The sequence below is a fragment of the Carlito syrichta genome, unplaced genomic scaffold, assembly GCF_000164805.1.
Source record: "Carlito syrichta isolate Samal-C Ts95f unplaced genomic scaffold, Tarsius_syrichta-2.0.1 Scaffold315175, whole genome shotgun sequence".
NCBI classification, from domain to species: domain Eukaryota; kingdom Metazoa; phylum Chordata; class Mammalia; order Primates; family Tarsiidae; genus Carlito; species Carlito syrichta.
This window is the reverse complement of record NW_007259271.1, coordinates 315724-322891: the sequence shown is the minus strand read 5'-3', so window position 1 is coordinate 322891 and position 7168 is coordinate 315724.

Below are 7168 nucleotides of genomic sequence, written 5' to 3'. Positions count from 1 at the left end.
ACGCGGACGGCTGCTGCTGCGCGAGCGGGAAAGCGCGGCGGCTAGATCTAGCGAAAGGGAGGAGCTGGAGGAGGAGCCAGAGGAGCAGGGAGGGAGGAGGAGCGGCGGTGGAGGGCGAGCCGGAGCGTGCTGGAGGCGGGGCTGCCTGCATAGCCCGGGCGGCAGGTTGGGAAGCCTGGGTGGTCCCGAAGCACCAAGGTGTCCTCGCTCGGTGCGAGAGTTCCAAGCCTCATTCTTGATCTTTCTAGCCTACCTCGCAGGGGAAAGCCAGTAAATCAAGATTAAATGGACACAGAGGGGGAGTGTGAGAAGGGGTGATGGAGGCGTCCCTCAGCGACCTCCAAGCCTGGAACACCTCAAACCCAATGCAGACAACCGGTGCTCAACTACAGCAAGGGTTTGCAAACTATGGCCGTGGACTGGATCGCCAGTGCTGCCTGTGTTTGTACCAGAGAACCAAGCATGGTGGTTGCACATGAACGTTTTGCACTTTATGTAGTGATAGCATATACCACCTTTGAACCCCAACTAAAAGAAATATTCTCTCCCAAAAGAATCCCTTTTTACTTGTTAGGAGATGTGTTACAAATAATTATACTCAAATATTATTATATTTAGACTATGTCAATAAAAGCATTATACATTGTGAAAATTTATTTTCTTTTGTATGTAAGAAACTATATAATATCTTCCCTTTTGCTTCTTGGTCTGCAAAACCTAAAATATTGACTATCTGTTCTTTAATAGTTAAAACTTGCTGATGCCTAAACTACAAAGTTGCTCAGTGTCCTTGAAAAATCCAGCGATGTTAGCCATCATCTGTGCCCTGACCACAGAGGGAGGGAAAGCGTTGCTCTTGGTTGCGTGTTGGATCAAACCAAGCCCCCCAGAGTCCTCATTTTTAAGTGGATGAGGAGGTCCTTGGGCCACTTCACAATGTTCCACCTGTTGGATTCTCAAGGGCCTGATCCCAGGAACCAAACCACCCCAGACAGTCCCCTAGAATCAGTCCCTCCAAATCCCTGGAGTCAGGGCTTCCTTCTCCACCCTCCTCCTGGGTTTCTCAAGAAGCCAATGCAGTGTCAGAGCCAACCTCAGGGCACAAACCAAACGTAGGGGAAAGGAATGTATTCCATGTCTGTGGAGGGCTGGGAGCCACAGCGATGCTGGCCAGTTTCGCACTTCTCAACTAAGTCAGATTCAACCAGTTACATAAATGGCTGGACTTTACTAACATTTGTCAGGCTTTGACTCTCCAATCAGCAGCGAAGCCCACTTGCAGTTGAGTTGTAGCCTACTCTAACCTGACTTCATATTATTGGGACTTGGGGGGAGATTATTGGAATTCTTGATATCATTGGCATTTTTCATCTGAGTTTTTGTACTTTGCAAATTAGATTGCCATGCACATCAAGAGTTTCTTTTAAACTCTTGTATCTGCTTGCCAAACAGTTGTCTAAAGCACCAAGTTCGGCAGCATTCCTGGCCCCTTTTCGTCTAGAAACACACAAGTGGCCTATTATATGAGAAAACAAACAAAAAAACCCCTACCTGTGATGGCTTATTATCTATGTATTTCACAGTTAATTACCATAGCAATGAGATGTATACTCAACTGTATGTCTAAAAATGTTATTGAATGAGTCTGCTAATGCAATTATATTTACACTCCTCTAAAAAAATGTACTCTCAGCAACACTACTGTAATTTTTATGTCCTTAAAATTTCTCTTATAGATACAATTGACTAATTATGGGATTCCTCTAAATATATACATGTTCTTCTCAAAGGGAAAATAGCTTCCTGTTAGCGTGGTGGTGCCATGGTTCTTTGATAACAAGACTTATGGATTATGAAACAGTATAAGTTAAAGCCCCTGGTAACTAGGTGGGTTGTTAATGTACGGGGATTTATAAGCTAGGTTTGAATTGTGACAAACCACAACTTTGTTAGCCACAGAGAGAAATGATATCTGGGTTGGGGCATCTAATACAGTGGTTGTTGGTTCAACAGTTTAAGGAGATACTCTGCTTCAATGCTGAGTGTAAACAAGAGAAAATGTACCGTTGGGGTTGATGAGAGTACTAATGGGGATAATTGAAAGTCATCATGAGCAGTGGACTGTTTAGAAAACTGTCACTGGCAAATGTACAGGCTTAAAAGAGAAGCTACTGATGATTTTATTTAAGTGTGAGCATTTTGTTTTCCAAGCGTCTTTGTCCTTGATCCATAGGCACCGGGTTGTGGGGAAACCTTGGTCTAGAGAAGGTTTCTTAACCTCAGCACAGCTGACATTTTAGGCAGGGTAATTCTTTGTTGCAAGACTGTCCTGTGCATCGCAGGATGTTTAGCAGCCTCTCTGGCCTCTATCCAATAGATGCCAGTAGCACCTATCCACCAGTTGTGACAACCAAAAGTGTCTCCAGACATTGCCAAATGTCCCCCAAGGGGCAAGATCACCCCAGGTTGAGAATCACTAGTCTGAATGAATCTCTGTTCCTTTTCTCCTCCATGTGGGCCTTTCCTTGTGGCTGCTTGGTCTTCCTCACAGCATGTCTGCAAGGTTCCAAGAAGGGGTGTTTCAAGGAGATGAGTTTCAATGAGCAAGCGCTTATCAAGCCTTTGCTTGTGTCTTGCTTGCTAATGTCCCATCGGCCAAAGCAAATCACATTGCCAAGATCAGCGTCATATGAGACAACAGAAAGGCATGAATACTAGGTCCACCAGCAGTCTAGCACAGTGCATTTACTTGTCGAACAAATTATGAAGTTGGAGGAACCTCCAGAAAAATGAAACACATGTTGGAAGACCCAAAATTCAGAAGAGCAAAAGAATATATACTCTATGTATATATGATATCAGATCTCAGACCTATTTTAAACTATTAATTATTTTAAGATAAAATGTTAGTTGAAAAAAATTAAAATGATGAGATAATTTCCACTGTAGATTTTTATCTTCATTGACTCATGGATAGGTACAATATGAAAAAAAACCATAATTTGAATTTTTAGACAGTTTCATGTCTTGTATTTCCCACATCACATAGCCAAGTTCTTTGTATATACTAAGAACTGTAAATATGTGTTGAATGAATTTATTCTTTTTTTTTTTTTTTTGAGTTAGAGTCTCACTCTGTCGCCCAGGCTGGAATGCAGTGGCACACTCACAGCCATCACAGCTTCAACCTGCTGGGCTCAGGCTATCCTTCCACCTCAGTCTCCCAAGTAGCTGGGACTACAGGGGCACGCCATCACACCCACTTAATTTTTTTTTAAATTGTAAAGACAAGGTCTCACCAAGTTGTCCAGGTTGGTCTTGAACCCCCGGGCTCAGGCAATCCTCTCACCTTGGCCTCCCAAAGTGCTGAGATTACAGGTTGAGCCACTGCACCCAACTGAATTTATTCTTTGTTTTTTTATTTTTTTTTTAATAGAGTCTCACTCTCTCGCTCAGACTGGAGTGCAGTGGCCACTCCCAGCCACCGCAGCCTCACCAGCTGGGCTCTGGTGATCCTTCCGCCTCAACCTTCCAAGTAGCTGGAACTACAGGCGCGCAATACCACACCTAGCTAATTTTTTTTATTATTTATTGTAGAGATGAGGTCTCGCCAAGTTGCCCAGCTGGGTATCGAACCCGCGGGCTCAGGCAATCCGCTCACCTTGGTCTCCCAAAGCGCTGGGATTACAGGCTGAGCCACCGAGCCGGACCCTGAATTTATTCTTAACTATACTAGGACTGAGTGAGACATCAAAGAAGTGGCCCCAAGTCACGTGGCTAGTGGAGGGACGCAAAGGAATTAGATTGTGAATATTCTAGTCCAGTCCTCTCTCTCTAGAAAGGAGCTGTCCAAAAGAAATATTATGTTTGTTTCTATGAAAATTTTTTTAATTTTCAAGAAATACAATGCAAACCACATATGTGGTTTACATTTAAGTAGCCATATTTTAAAAGAGTATAAACAAACAAGTGAAGGTAATGTTAATAATATACTTTATTTAATCCAAATATCCAAAATATTATCATCCTTATATGTAATCTACATAAAATATTCATTATATATTTTACATTTTATATTTTATATATTTATATGTGTATATATATACATTATATATTTTACATTATATATTATACATTATATGTTTTACATTTTTTACATTATATATTTTACATTTTACATTGTATATTTTACATTTACATTATATATTTTACATATATTACATACATTTTATATATTTTACATTTACATTTTTTACATTCATTATATATTTTACATTTACATTTATATTATTCATTATATATTTTACATTATATATTTTACATTTTTTTACATTTTTACATTTACCAAGTCTTCAAAGTCCAATGTATGATTTACACCTATAGCTCATCTAATTGGCCTCAACATATCTGAAGCACTCATAGTCACATGTGGCTGGTAGTTGCTGTATTAGAACAAGAAGCTCTCGAACACTGGTTTCTTTCTTTTTTTTTTTTTTTGAGTTGGAGTCTCACTCTGTCACCCAGACTGGAGTGCAGTGGCCGCTCCCGGCCACCGTAGCCTCGACCTGTTGGACTCCGGTGATCCTTCCGCCTCAGCCTTCCGAGTAGCTGGAACTACAGGCGCACGCTACCTCACCCGGCTAATTTTTTGATTTATTGTAGAGATGAGGGCTCGCCAAGTTGCCCAGGCGGGTCTCGAACCCGCGGGCTCAGGCAATCCACTCACCTCAGCCTCCCAAGTCGCGAGATTACAGGCTGATCCACCGAGCCTGGCTGAACACTGGTTTCTAAGAGCAATGCCAAGACACCCTGATACATCCATTCTCTTGTGTATTTTTATTATTATATTATTTTATAACTATAAAATGCTAACTTTTATAAACAATTTACTTCAAAAAATAAGTTTAAAAGGATTCAACTTTAGTCCTCTAGTGAAATTTTCACTCACAATCAAGTTTATTTTTCTGATTTTTATTTCAGTACTTTTACCTTTTACTATTTATTATCTAGAGAAATATTGAAAAACAGAGAAGAGAGTATAATGAACACCCATATGCCCATCACCTAGATTCTGCTACTGTCAAAATTTTCCCATATTTATTTCAGAAGTATTTTAAAGTAAATTAGTGATATCATATATTCACCTCTAAATTCTTTGTTCTAAGATGTAGAATCTGTAGAAAGATAAGGACATCACACCATATGCAAAAATGAATTCAAACCTGGGTGCGGTGGCTCATGCCTATAATTCCAGCACTTTGGGAGGCCAAGGTGAGAGAACTGCCTGAGCCTGCAGGTTCGAGACCAGCCTGGACAACTTGGCGAGACCTCATCTCTACAATAAATAAAAAAAAATTAGCCAGGTGTGGTGGTATGTTCCTGAAGTTCCAGCTACTTGGAAGGCTGAGGCAGAAAGATCACCTGAGTCCATCAGGTTGAGACTTCGGTAGCCGTGAGCATGTCACTGCACTCCAGCCTGGGCAACAGAGTGAGACTCCAACTCAAAAAAAAAAAAAAAATTTCAAAATTGATCAAAGAACTAAATGTAAGAGCTGAAACTGTAAAACTCTTAGAAGAAAACACATATAAATCTTCATGACCTTGGATTAGGCAAAAATTTATTTAACATGACATCAACAGCACAGGCAACAACAAAAATACATAAACTGGACATAAAAATAAAAAAAATAACTTTTAGCTGGGCTCAGTGGCTCAGCCTGTAATCCCGTATCTTGGGAGGCTGAGGTGAGTGGATTGCCTGAGCCCGCGGGTTCGAGACCCGCCTGGGCAGCAAGACCTCATCTCTACAATAAATCAAAAAATCAGCCGGGCATGGTAGCGCATGCCTGTAATTCCGGCTATTCAGAAGGCTGAGGTGGAAGGATCGCCGGAACCCAGCAGGTCACTGCACTCCAGTCTGGGCGACAGAGTGAGACTTCAACTCAAAAAAATAAATTAATTAAAATAACTTTTGTGCTTCAAAGGACATCATCAAGAAAAAGACAACACAAAGAATGGCAGAAAATGTTGCAAATCATGTATCTGATGAGGAACTTGTATCTAGACTATATTAAAAGTGACCAAAACTCAATAATAAAAAGACAACTCAATTTTAAGATGGGTAAAGGATACTGCACACAGATGTTTATAGCAGCTTTATTATTATTGATAAAACTTGGAAGCAACCAAACTCTTCAGTAGGTGAACTAGGATAAATAAACTGTGGCATATCCAGACAATGGAATATTATTCAGCACTAAAAAGAAATGAACTGGGCACGGTGGCTCAAGCCTGCATTCCCAGCACTTTGGGAGGCCAAAGTAAGAGGATTGCCTGAACCCAGGGATTCAAGACCAGCCTGGACAACTTGGTGAGACCCTATCTTTACAATAAATCAAAAAATTGCCAGGCATGGTGGCGCACACCTGTAGTTCCAGCTACTTGGAAGGCAGAGGCAGAACGATTGCCTGAGCCCAGCAGATGGAGGCTGCGGTGCCCATGAGCATGCCACTGCACTCCAGCCTGGGGGACAGAGTGAGAATCCAACTCAGAAAAAAAAAATTAAAAAAATGGGACATGGAGGAAACTTAAATACTTTGGATAGTTAAGTAAAAGAAACAAATCTGAAAAGGCTGCATATTGTATGTATGATTCCAACTATATGGCATTCTGGAAAAGGCAAATCTATGGAGACAATAAAAATGTCAGTGGTTTCCAGGGATCAGAAAGAGGGAAAGATGAATAGGTGGAGCACAAAGGAGTTTTAGGGCAGTGAAACAACTCTGTATGATACTATTTTGGCAGATACATATCATTACACATTTGTCCAAACCCATAGAATGTACAATACCACAAGTAAACCTTAATGCAAACTATGGATTTTGGGTGATACTGGCATGTTAATGTAGGAATATCGATTGTAACAAATGTACCACTCTGGTGAGGTATGTTGATAGTGGAGGAGGTTGTGTGTGTGTGTGTGTGTGTGTGTGTGTGTGTGTGTGTGTGTGTGTGTGTGGTATATCGGGTCGGAGAGTATGGGTATATATGAACTCTCTGTTCTTTCCTCTGAATTTTGCTATGAACCTAAAACTCCTCTAAAAAATTAAATCTCTTTTTTTTTGAGTTGGAGTCTCACTCTGTCACCCAGACTGGAGTGCAGTGGCTG